This window comes from Coregonus clupeaformis, unplaced genomic scaffold (assembly GCF_020615455.1).
Source record: "Coregonus clupeaformis isolate EN_2021a unplaced genomic scaffold, ASM2061545v1 scaf0140, whole genome shotgun sequence".
In the NCBI taxonomy this organism is placed as follows: Eukaryota; Metazoa; Chordata; class Actinopteri; order Salmoniformes; family Salmonidae; genus Coregonus; species Coregonus clupeaformis.
The window spans coordinates 541,310-554,737 of record NW_025533595.1 but is presented as its reverse complement, the minus strand read 5'-3'; the positions used below and the strand labels follow the sequence as shown (position 1 = coordinate 554,737).

General features: G+C 45.1%; 2 long non-coding RNA genes across 2 annotated transcripts; both read right to left on the bottom strand.

The window, feature by feature from the left end:
- Positions 1-5,890: 5,890 nt before the first annotated feature.
- On the bottom strand, positions 5,891-8,940 carry LOC121549687. The gene is made up of 3 exons (XR_005996851.1): positions 8,908-8,940; positions 6,479-6,530; positions 5,891-6,347 (listed from the first exon to the last, which is right to left on the bottom strand). It is a non-coding gene; the product is annotated as an uncharacterized LOC121549687 (long non-coding RNA).
- Positions 8,941-8,957: 17 nt separating this feature from the next.
- On the bottom strand, positions 8,958-13,007 carry LOC121549685. The gene is made up of 5 exons (XR_005996850.1): positions 12,609-13,007; positions 11,592-11,667; positions 11,163-11,387; positions 10,956-11,024; positions 8,958-9,062 (listed from the first exon to the last, which is right to left on the bottom strand). It is a non-coding gene; the product is annotated as an uncharacterized LOC121549685 (long non-coding RNA).
- Between the last annotated feature and the right edge of the window lie 421 nt (positions 13,008-13,428).

Sequence of the window (13,428 nt, the reverse complement as noted above, 5' to 3'; positions counted from 1 at the left end):
ATCGGAAGGAACTGGATCGGTGGAAAGCAATACGGCAAAAGCTCCAGGAAGACTACATAGACCTATCATCATTTTACTCACACCTATCCAACTGTATAGCTGTTGACGAGAGTGTGTCCCAGACCTGTCTGTGTGTGACTCTTCCAGGGCAGGATGTCCACTCCGGTCCGGCAGAAGGAGCGGTCTGTGTGGGACTCGGTGCTGTAGAGGACCTCCTGGGTCTTGTTGTCTCCGGGGATCTGGGCCTTGACCCGTACCTCCAGGATGGTGATCTCCTTCTCCTTCAGTTTGCCTGACTTGCTCTTCACCTGCGTCCGCTTTGTGTCCACCCACACCACCCGCTCCTTCACTGCGGATCTGAGCACACAATTCACAATTCAGACCAGAACCTGGCTTCCCCCAGACCGATCAACATCGATACACATCTGAGAAAAACTATGTAAAGAAAAAGAAAACATCCAACACCATCTCAACATACTCCATGTGTACAGCATATTGTGTATTATTATGTGGTGTCAAATGTCTTGCAACACTTCGAGTACACACTGATCATCTCACTGGTCATGTAGAGATGTCAACGGCACACACACTCAAACCTGCCACTTGCGGACTCACTCTTCGATGCCCAGGTCTGCCAGGGTGGTGTCCAGGAACGGGAAAGGCTGGTCAGCACTGATGACCTCGATGGGCAAAGGGACACTCATGGGCACGTCCCATTCCAGCTCTGCGCGTACCATGTTCCCCAGGCTGGGGGAGTCTGTTGGGCTGTGTGGTTGTCTGTTGGTCTGTGCCTCCTGGGGCTCCGAGGTGTGGTTCGTCTCTTCCGCCATGTCAGTGTCTTTGGCCAGCCTGACTGAAAAAACAGACCACTATGTAAAATGGGACTACTCCTTTACCACCCTTCTCTTATTTTCCTTTCTCTGATTACCTCTCAGTATCTATCCAGTAGACTGCTGTAGTGTTCAGTTACTTCTACACTTGCTTTGGTCAGAAGAATAGAAAGGCTAGTCTGTGATACTAAAGTCCAAGTGGATGGTTCAGAATGACAGCAGGTCCTTTTTCCTCGTCTATGAGCAGGGTGGTAGAGACTGGTCGGTGTGGTGGTGCGTACAGGGTTGTTCTCTCCCTCCTGATGATTTAAACGGTCGGTGTGAATGTGTGTAATGTGACGGTCAGATGCAAAGTTTATTAGGCTGTCAGGGGCATGCTGATGGACTGACATTGTTTTTATTGCCAGGGGATTCTACCCCGTCTTTGTATTCATGCTGTTCTTCCTGTGTGTGTGTGTGTGTGTGTGTGTGCGCGCGCTATCAACTCAGGGGTCTCCCTTTGTGAATCATAGCACTGCCAATGTATCCATGGTTAGTGTTTCAAGGTCAATGGCTTTTAGGTCAAAAGTTGAAACAAAATACAAAGTCTGCACTGTTCAGAATGGTTTCTCAGGTGTGTTTGAACACCTAGCGATCCTATGTACACGTCAGATTGATGGGCCAACGGGCAAACCTGTTCTGTAGGGTCAAAAGGGCATGTTGCCACATGTTTCATTTTACAATTCACTTTTGGCAGATTTATGCTTCTCAATAATTAAACGTAGCTTATTTGTGATATATGCAGTGAGTGACTTTGGCTGACCTCTTGTAAATATTTGGACCGTAACTGATTGTTAGCCTCCCTCCCTCCCCTCTCTCCCTCCCTCCCCTCTCTCCCTCCCTCCCTCCCTCTCTCCCCTCCTCCCTCCCTCCCTCTCTCCCTCCTCTCCCTCCCCCCTCTCTCCCTCCCTCCCCTCTCCCTCCCTCCCCCCCTCTCTCCATCCCTCCCCCCTCCCTCCCTCCCCTCTTCCTCCCCTCCCCTCCCTCCCTTCCTCCCCTCTCCTCCCTTCCTCCCCTCTCTCCCTCCCCTCCCTTCCTCCCCTCCCCTCCCCTTCCCTCCCTTCCTCCCCCTCTCTCTCTCTGGCGGTGTGACAGGTGTGTATGAGCCATGATCGATTTACGGAACATTGGCAGTGTGGTGTCACATTGTAAGCGTTAAAAAAACCTGTTTGCCCAATAACCCTTACAAGTCTCTCCTGTGTGCAGGAATGTGTGGCACGTGTGGTTGCATGCCTGTGTGTGTCGTGTGTATGTTCCATAACTGTGTGTGTGTTCAGTCCCCAGTATAGAAAAGGGGGAGTTCCTTTTCAACTAACACACATGCTGACTGGCCCATGCAACATACCAGAGTTTCACGACAAGTCCTATCACCTACATACCACACCAACAACCCAATATAAATTCTACATGGACGTAAGATTATTTTCCAATGCCAAGACATTTTAGCGATCAATTTGTGATGCATTCAGTCCCCTCCCCTCTGTGAAATGACAATTGGAGAGAATTGTTGATTTTCATGTTGTGTACTGGTCAGCGGTCACACATTGCACAGACATCAGAGAGGAAGAAGGTGAAGTCAGTATACAGTGGGGGAAAAAAGTATTTAGTCAGCCACCAATTGTGCAAGTTCTCCCACTTAAAAAGATGAGAGAGGTCTGTAATTTTCATCATAGGTACACGTCAACTATGACAGACAAATTGAGAATTTTTTTTCCAGAAAATCACATTGTAGGATATTTAATGAATTTATTTGCAAATTATGGTAGAAAATAAGTATTTGGTCACCTACCAACAAGCAAGATTTCTGTCTCTCACAGACCTGTAACTTCTTCTTTAAGAGGCTCCTCTGTCCTCCACTCGTTACCTGTATTAATGGCACCTGTTTGAACTTGTTATCAGTATAAAAGACACCTGTCCACAACCTCAAACAGTCACACTCCAAACTCCACTATGGCCAAGACCAAAGAGCTGTCAAAGGACACCAGAAACAAAATTGTAGACCTGCACCAGGCTGGGAAGACTGAATCTGCAATAGGTAAGCAGCTTGGTTTGAAGAAATCAACTGTGGGAGCAATTTATTAGGAAATGGAAGACATACAAGACCACTGATAATCTCCCTCGATCTGGGGCTCCACGCAAATCTCACCCCGTGGGGTCAAAATGATCACAAGAACGGTGAGCAAAAATCCCAGAACCACACGGGGGGACCTAATGAATGACCTGCAGAGAGCTGGGACCAAAGTAACAAAGTCTACCATCAGTAACACACTACGCCGCCAGGGACTCAAATCCTGCAGTGAAAGATGTGTCCCCCTGCTTAAGCCAGTACATGTCCAGGCCCGTCTGTAGTTTGCTAGAGTGCATTTGGATGATCCAGAAGAGGATTGGGAGAGTCATATGGTCAGATGAAACCAAAATAGAACTTTTTGGTAAAAACTCAACTCGTCGTGTTTGGAGGACAAAGAATGCTGAGTTGCATCCAAAGAACACCATACCTACTGTGAAGCATGGGGGTGGAAACATCATGCTTTGGGGCTGTTTTTCTGCAAAGGGACCAGGACGACTGATCCGTGTAAAGGAAAGAATGAATGGGGCCATGTATCGTGAGATTTTGAGTGAAAACCTCCTTCCATCAGCAAGGGCATTGAAGATGAAACGTGGCTGGGTCTTTCAGCATGACAATGATCCCAAACACACTGCCCGGGCAACGGAGTGGCTTCGTAAGAAGCATTTCAAGGTCCTGGAGTGGCCTAGCCAGTCTCCAGATCTCAACCCCATAGAAAATCTTTGGAGGGAGTTGAAAGTCTGTGTTGCCCAGCGACAGCCCCAAAACACCACTGCTCTAGAGGAGATCTGCATGGAGGAATGGGCCAAAATACCAGCAACAGTGTGTGAAAACCTTGTGAAGACTTACAGAAAACGTTTGACCTGTGTCATTGCCAACAAAGGGTATATAACAAAGTATTGAGAAACTTTTGTTATTGACCAAATACTTATTTTCCACCATAATTTGCAAATAAATTCATTAAAAATCCTACAATGTGAATTTCAGGATTTTTTTTCTCATTTTGTCTGTCATAGTTGACGTGTACCTATGATGAAAATTACAGGCCTATCATCTTTTTAAGCGGGAGAACTTGCACAATTGGTGGCTGACTAAATACTTTTTCCCCCCACTGTATACCATGATCTTTGGTGACATCCACCTTTGGCCTTAGCAGGATGTGGAAAGTAAATGGTAAATGACCTAAAAAGACTAGTAAAATAGACCAATAATGATCTTGGCTAAGGGGTTTACACTGGTAATGTCAGCTCTCTTCTAGTTCAGTGCTAGCTTAGAACATGAAACACGTCTTCTCTATCCAAACATGAACACTCCCATTTTGTCCCCTGGGCTGCTCTGCATTCAGCGGAGAAACAGGCGGTCACCATTACCTCACGTCCCACAGCAGTGACCTCTGCCTCTTTTGTTTATTGCAGCCCGCCGCTACATTTGCGCGGTGTGACTCAGCGATCCAGGCTGCACAGCCCCTTCTCCTCCTGCCCACAAGTTTCATTGTATTGAGTAATTCAGCCATGAGATCAGATGTTGATTTTTTCTGCCAGCCAGGCACAATGACGTCAAGGGGAGAGAGGAGAGGGATGAGGTCATAGTTCAGAGTAGACCTCTGCTGTTGAGTTTCCGAGTCTGACTAGCCATCCTTTACTGTCCCTTATTGTCCCTTTGCAGACGATTCCTAAATTGTACTCTACTGTAAAGCAAACTAGGTAGTATCTAATTCAATTTATTGACCAGAAATTTGAAGGGATTGTTCAGCCCCAAATCAAAGTTAGTCAGATGTTCATGTTTTCGTATCTCAGATGTGGATGAGTCCACGTTCAACAACACAAACTCTTCAGTAGATCACAAATGAATGGTACATAATGGTTCCAATAATAGAATTACATTTGTAGACTCTTTTTTAAAGAGTAATACATCTCATAAATGCTTCACCGTAAGAACAGAGCAACCTCATACCACAATATTATAGAAAAACCATCTGAGAAAGGTTCATTAAAAACGTTTCTGTCAACAATATCAACTTGCATGACAGTTGACAAATAAATTATAAAAAAATATATCCCCTGCTAAATATATAGTATTAAATATATTAATAAATACACTTCAATAGATATGAATAATATAAATACCAACTTTGAATAAAGAATCACAATATTAACAGCTTTACCTTTCAACAATACAAACTCCTCAGTAATTTCACTTTTTATAAAAAGGCTTCACTTATAAAAAGTTGTACAAAATGTTACAAAACTCAAAGAGGTCATCATGTGTGCTACAAAACAGTTTGAGGTGATGATCTCATAGGAATGAAATGTTTGACTTGAATGAACATGATCAGTTTTAAAAGTATGGCCAAACGCCCCCTGTGTGTGTAAGACAGACGTCCTCTGTGTGTGTGTGTGTGTGTGTGTGTGTGTGTGTGTGTGGGACATCCTCTGTGTTCCTCAGGTGTGCACAGTGCTGAGTGGTCCAGGGATTACGGTGATGGGGCTGAAGGGTTCAGCCTGATGCAGACACCAGCTCTGGACAAACACACACACGTCACATTACAACACACACAAAATGCATGCACGTTTGTTAGTGAAGTATTATACACAATATTGGAATGCGATTTCTATTTTTCTGTTCTCTCTGTCAGCTCTGGCCTAGCAGTTTGGAGAGCATGTGAACTGCAGTACTGCAGTCTGCCTCCAGGGGCAGAAGAGAGTAGAAGGTGACCTTCCCAAAACTCAGGAGGTAGGAGGACACCACACTGAAAGGAGCAGAGAGGGAGAGGATAGCCATGTCTAAAACACTGCCCAGACTGTAACAGTTAGACAGAATAGATGGAGCAGTAGAGTACAGTACAGTAATGGGTGAGTTAGATAGATATAGAGAATATTTTATTTAATTTATTTTACCTTTATTTAACTAGGCAAGTCAGTTAAGAACAAATTCTTATTTACAATGACGGCCTACACCGGCCAAACCCGGACGACGCTGCGCCGCCCTATGGGAATAGATGGAACAGTACAGTAATGGGTGAGTTAGAAAGAGTATTTCAGTGACTAGAGGGGTGATTATTAAGACCTTATGTCAACAGACCCTCAGCAGTGACCTCTCTAGTCTCTGTCTCCTGTTCTCTGTCTGGTAGAGCCACATGTTCCTCCACTATATCCTCCATAGGACACCTGAAAATAGCAGACACTGAGCTATCTAACCAAGACCAAGACAACTACTACTGCAAACGGTGATACAAATATATCCTCCTCTTCTCCTCCTCCCTCTCTCTGTCCCTCTTTCCATGTCTCTGCTTTGATCTAGGGAGGGATTCCCAGCATCCGTTTCTCTCTTTCTCTCCATTCCTCACCGTCTGCTCACAGGAGAGATCTGCTCTAGGGATTTGACCTCTTTGGACGCATCCAGAAGAACCTCAGCTGAAAACAGAGAACACATAACAGATTTCAAAAATGCAATGGTGTCATCATAGAAATAAAAATCTCATTCTAGTTCTGTGGGTGTCATTCTAGAATTTTTAAGTAACTGTGACATGGAAACAATGTCCGACCTGATGCTTCAGATGGAGGGGCTGCTGCTGACTCCAGCAACTGTCGTGGGATCTGGGGATACAGGAGAGAAAATACATTTAATCTAGACATCTACAGTGTCAGCATGAAAAACGAAGCAGTGTAGACTAGATCCTACCGATCCTTGACTTCGGCGATGTCATTTACAAATTAGCCTCCAACACTCTACTCAGCAAATTGGATGTAGTCTATCACAGTGCCATCCGTTTTGTCACCAAAGCCCCATATACTACCCACCACTGTGACCTGTACGCTCTCGTTGGCTGGCCCTCACTACATATTCGTCGCCAAACCCACTGGCTCCAGGCCATCTATAAATCACTGCTAGGCAAATCCCTGCCTTATCTTAGCTCATTGGTCACCATAGCAACACCCACCCGTAGTATGCGCTCCAGCAGGTATATCTCACTGGTCATCCCCAAAGCCAACACCTCCTTTGGCCGCCATTCCTTCCAGTTCTCTGCTGCCAATGACTGGAACGAACTGCAAAAATCTCTGAAGCTGGAGACTCTTATCTCCCTCAATAACTTTAAGCATCAGTTGTCAGAGCAGCTTACCGATCACTGCACCTGTACACAGCCCATCTGAAATTAGCCCACCCAACTACCTCATCCCCATATTGTTATTTATTTTGCTAATTTGCACCCCAGTATCTCTATTTGCACATAATCTCTTGCACATCTATCATTCCAGTGTTAATTATAAATTGTAATTGTTTTGCACTATGGCCTATTTATTGCCTTACCTCCATAACTTGCTACATTTGCACACACTGTATATATATTTTCTGTTGTATTTTTGACTTTATGTTTTTTTTACCCCATATGTAACTCTGTGTTGTTGTTTTTATCGCACTACTATGCTTTATATTGGCCAGGTCGCAGTTGTAAATGAGAACTTGTTCTCAACTGGCTTACCTGGTTAAATAAAGGTAAAATAACAAAAATAAAAAATATGTTATTCCAGACTATAAATTGTTACGTTTGGTATGGTATGTATTCATTTCGTATGATATGTTACGAATTACATATCGTATGATATGTTACAAATTACAATTCGTACAATATGTTACGAATTGTTAGGGTTAAGGTTAGGGTTAGCTAACATGCTAAGTAGTTGCTAATTAGCAAAAATGCTAAAGTTGTCCATGATGAGATTTGAACACACAACCTTTGGGTTCCTAGACGTTCGCGTTATACGCCCACCCATCCATCCCGACCAACCAACCACTCTAACATATCATACTAATTTGAGTGTTAGATCTAGTCTATGAGACCAGCCTGGAGCTATATGAACATATCATCAGTATTCATTGTCCTTCTGTTCAACTCATCCCCTGGGTATGTTAGAATTCCCTGTCAAGTCTTTATTATGTAAACTAATGTTTAGAGATTTCCCCTGGCGGCATTGGTAACATAGAAGAACACGGTGTCACATGACCTCATTTGTTTATAAAGGAAACAAAATCAAAAGGCACTCGCATATCTGAGTTATCTTTGTTGCAGGTGCATGGTAACAGTTGAATAAGATGAGAAAAAATAAGAAACCGGCAACTGCTTGATAGTATCACTGCTTTTGATAGTATCATTGCTCTTGACAGTATCACTGCTCTTGACAGTATCACTGCTCTTGACAGTATCACTGCTCTTGATAATATCACTGCTCTTGAAAGTATCACTGCTCTTGACAGTATCACTGCTCTTGATAATATCACTGCTCTTGATAGTATCACTGCTCTTGATAGTATCACTGCTCTTGACAGTATCACTGCTCTTGACAGTATCACTGCTCTTGATAATATCACTGCTCTTGACAGTATCACTGCTCTTGACAGTATCACTGCTCTTGATAATATCACTGCTCTTGATAGTATCACTGCTCTTGATAGTATTACTGCTCTTGATAGTATCACTGCTCTTGATAGTATCACTGCTCTTGACAGTATCACTGCTCTTGATAGTATCACTGCTCTTGACAGTATCACTGCTCTTGACAGTATCACTGCTCTTGATAATACCACTGCTCTTGACAGTATCACTGCTCTTGATAGTATCACTGCTCTTGATAGTATCACTGCTCTTGATAGTATCACTGCTCTTGACAGTATCACTGCTCTTGATAATATCACTGCTCTTGATAATATCACTGCTCTTGACAGTATCACTGCTCTTGATAATATCACTGCTCTTGATAATATTACTGCTCTTGACAGTATCACTGCTCTTGATAATATCACTGCTCTTGATAATATCACTGCTCTTTATTAAGCTTTACATATCGTCCTCAAGGCCTTCGTCAGAGCTTTTGGACACAGAATATATTACAGCTTCAATTGTTTTATTGTTCATTGATTGATAGCCATGATGAAAACAAATGCAGAAAGTTACATAGCAAATATAGACCTACTCACCTCTCGCATGCTAGAGTCCCTCCTCTTCCTCTCCTTCTCCACCTCCGTCTCCTCCCCCTCTCCATCTCTCTGTCCAGCTCGGACCTTCCCTCCTCCTCCGTCTCCTCCCCGCTGCGTCTCTCCCAGGAGCGAGTGAGCATTGTGAGGGCGGCACACTGTTTCCATAGCGACAAGAGGTCAGAGTGCAGGAGAGGTGTGTTGGGGCAAAGAGGGAGAAAAAAGACTCACAGTGATACCTTCATTATCCTCACAGTGTGGCAGTTCTGAGGTGGCTCAGTTGGTTGGAGTATGGTGCAGGCAACATCAGGGTTATGGGTTTGATTCCCACATGGAGCACGGTGCTGGCAACATCAGGGTTATGGGTTTGATTCCCACATGGAGCACGGTGCTGGCAACATCAGGATTATGGGTTTGATTCCCACATGGAGCACGGTGCTGACAACATCAGGGTTATGGGTTTGATTCCCACATGGAGCACGGTGCTGGGAACATCAGGGTTATGGGTTTGATTCCCACATGGAGCACAGTGCTGACAACATCAGGGTTAAGGGTTTGATTCCCACATGGAGAACGGTGCTGGCAACATCAGGGTTAAGGGTTTGATTCCCACATGGAGAACGGTGCTGACAACATCAGGATTATGGGTTTGATTCCCACATGGAGCACAGTGCTGACAACATCAGGGTTAAGGGTTTGATTCCCACATGGAGAACGGTGCTGGCAACATCAGGGTTATGGGTTTGATTCCCACATGGAGTACAGTGCTGACAACATCAGGGTTAAGGGTTTGATTCCCACATGGAGAACGGTGCTGGCAACATCAGGGTTATGGTTTCGATTCCCACATGGAGCACGGTGCTGGCAACATCAGGGTTATGGTTTCGATTCCCACATGGAGCACGGTGCTGGGAACATCAGGGTTATGGGTTTGATTCCCACATGGAGCACAGTGCTGACAACATCAGGGTTATGGGTTTGATGAGCACCGTGCTGACAACATCAGGATTATGGGTTTGATTCCCACATGGAGGACAGTGCTGGCAACATCAGGATTATGGGTTTGATTCCCACATGGAGAACGGTGCTGACAACATCAGGGTTATGGGTTTGATTCCCACATGGAGCATGGTGCAGGCAACATCAGGATTATGGGTTTGATTCCCACATGGAGCACAGTGCTGGCAACATCAGGGTTATGGGTTTGATTCCCACATGGAGCATGGTGCAGGCAACATCAGGATTATGGGTTTGATTCCCACATGGAGCACAGTGCTGGGAACATCAGGGTTATGGGTTTGATTCCCACATGGAGCATGGTGCAGGCAACATCAGGGTTATGGGTTTGATTCCCACATGGAGCATGGTGCAGGCAACATCAAGGTTATGGGTTTGATTCCCACATGGAGCACGGTGCTGGGAACATCAGGGTTATGGGTTTGATTCCCACATGGAGCACAGTGCTGATAACATCAGGGTTATGGGTTTGATGAGCACCGTGCTGACAACATCAGGGTTATGGGTTTGATTCCCACATGGAGCACGGTGCTGGCAACATCAGGGTTATGGGTTTGATTCCCACATGGAGAACGGTGCTGGCAACATCAGGGTTATGGGTTTGATTCCAACATGGAGAACGGTGCTGGCAACATCAGGGTTATGGGTTCGATTCCCACATGGAGCACAGTGCTGACAACATCAGGGTTATGGGTTTGATGAGCACCGTGCTGACAACATCAGGGTTATGGGTTTGATTCCCACATGGAGCATGCATACAATAATACTATATAAGAACTATGAGCTGCTTAGAATCAAAGCATATTACTACTATCTGCTGAGGAGCTATAATACTCACAGCCAGAGGGGGGCGCTGTAGAGCTCTGCTGAGGAGCTATAATACTCACAGCCAGAGGGGGGCGCTGTAGAGCTCTGCTGAGGAGCTATAATACTCACAGCCAGAGGGGGGCGCTGTAGAGCTCTGCTGAGGAGCTATAATACTCACAGCCATAGGGGGGCGCTGTAGAGCTCTGCTGAGGAGCTATAATACTCACAGCCAGAGGGGGGCGCTGTAGAGCTCTGCTGAGGAGCTTCTGGGTAGGGAGGTTTATCAGCACCTGAGGCTGAAGAAGAGGCACAGACAAGGCAATGAGAACAGGGACTGTCTTGTTCCAACACTTTTGTAACGTATCCTCCCTTCCTTCTTTGAAGTAATCACTAATCTCATCTCTCAGTGAAGTAGTGGAAGACTTGAGTCCTACCAGGGGCAGAGTCTCAGCCTTGTTGTCCTTGATCTACATCCGTATGTCATCCTGGGAGATCTGCACCTGCCGTCTGCGACCCCGCCTCTTCCGTTTCTATAGCTCTTATTATCTCTCCTAACTCTTTGCTCTCCCTCTTCTCTCACCATCATGGAATTGGTCCTGCTGCTCCAGAAGCATGTCAATCTCTTTGCATGTGGCTTCAGGAAGCTCAGCTCCTTCAAACTGATGGTGAGGGAGACGGAGAGGGAGACGGAGAGGGAGAGGGAGACGGAGAGGGAGACGAGAGAGAGAGAGAGAGAGACATAGAGACAGAGAGAGAGAGAGACAGAGACAGAGATAGAGAGATAGAGAGAGAAAAAAACATTAATAATGCAGATTTCTTGCTAAGGATTTTGAATCACAAATCAGACCCTCACTCGGTCTAACCTCCGTCCTCTGGTGCAGTTCTAGGACTGGTCCCTAGGGGGCACTCTTGAGTCATGCTCCGCATCAGCTGCCATGGCTGTAAGTGAACGAGATACAGAAGAATGAGACACATAGAGGGAGTGTTGTAAGAACAGTGTTCAATCAATAAACGCATTATCAACTCACAAGGTGATTCAATGAGGGTAAAGTTCAATTTGTGTCGTGAAAAGGCTTTTTGTGTGCTATGTTTACATTGTAATTAACTGTGGTTTTATGGGGGTTAACCATGTTTGTATTGTATTGTATTTTTGTATTTTATTATGGATCCCCATTAGCTGATGCCAAGGCAACAGCTACTCTTCCTGGGGTCCAGCAAAATTAAGGCAGTTATACATTTTTAAAAACATTACAATATATTCATAACAGATTTCACAACATATTATGTGTGTTCCCTCAGGCCACTACTCTACTACCACATATCTATAACACAGAATCCATGTGTACGTGTGTGTATAGTGCGTATGTTATCGTGTGTTTGTATGCACGTGTCTATGTTTGTGTTGCTTCACAGTCCTCACTGTTCAATAAGGTGTATTGTTATCTGTTTTTTAAATCTAATTTTACTCCTGGCATGAGTTACTTGATATGGAATAGAGTTCCATGCAGTCATGGCTCTATATAGTACTGTGCGCCTCCCATAGTCTGTTCTTGACTTGGAGATTGTGAAGAGACCTCTGGTGGCATGTCTTGTGGGGTATGCATGGGTGTCCGAGCTGTGTGCCAGTAGTTCAAACAGACATCTCGGTGCATTCAACATGTCAATACCTCTCACAAATACAAGTCAATCTCTCCTCCACTTTGAGCCAGGAGAGATTGACATGCATATTATTAATGTTAGCTCTATTGGAATTAACTGTGGTTGTATGGGGGTTACACATATTTATAATAATAATAATAATAATGACGTGAAATACTGTTGAAAATGTGTTAACTAGGTTGGTAGAAATGGTTGTACTGTGGTTGTATTATTGACATTACCTGAGGAATCCTATAGGGACTAGGCAGCTCGTGCTCAAAGGTCCTGTGCCCCCTCTGCCTCCTCCAGCAGGAACAGGGAGTCTGGGACATTCAAGGCTTGCCTGGGGAAGGAAAGGCTGCTACTGTTATTACCAGAACGTAGCTGCAAAATAGCTGTTGTGTATCACCCAGGTGGGTGCTAAACATCGGTGGTGAATGCTATACTATATACACAATGTACCTTGAGACCTGATGAAAAACACTACATAAACCCAATCCATTATCAACATACAGTATATGTGACAGTTATAAACACTACATAAACCCAATCCATTATCAACATACAGTATATGTGACAGATATATCTGACAACTCAAGAGGACGTGTGTGTGTGTGGGACATAGGGGTGACCGTGTGTGTGTGTGGGACATACGGGTGACCGTGTGTGTGTGGGACATACGGGTGACCGTGTGTGTGTGTGGGACATAGGGGTGACCGTGTGTGTGTGGGACATAGGGGTGACCGTGTGTGTGTGGGACATAGGGGTGACCGTGTGTGTGTGGGACATAGGGGTGACCGTGTGTGTGTGGGACATAGGGGTGACCGTGTGTGTGTGGGACATACGGGTGACCGTGTGTGTGTGGGACATATGGGTGACCGTGTGTGTGTGTGGGACATAGGGGTGACCGTGTGTGTGTTCTGACGTCAGGCTCGGCCAGGTCGACGCGTGTGTCTCTCGGAGAGCATCATGCACTCCATGGCCTGCTGGATCTCCTCTGGAAGAGAGTGGGTGAGGTCAAGACATACATTATATATTGTCTCTAATTACAGCTAGGGTTGC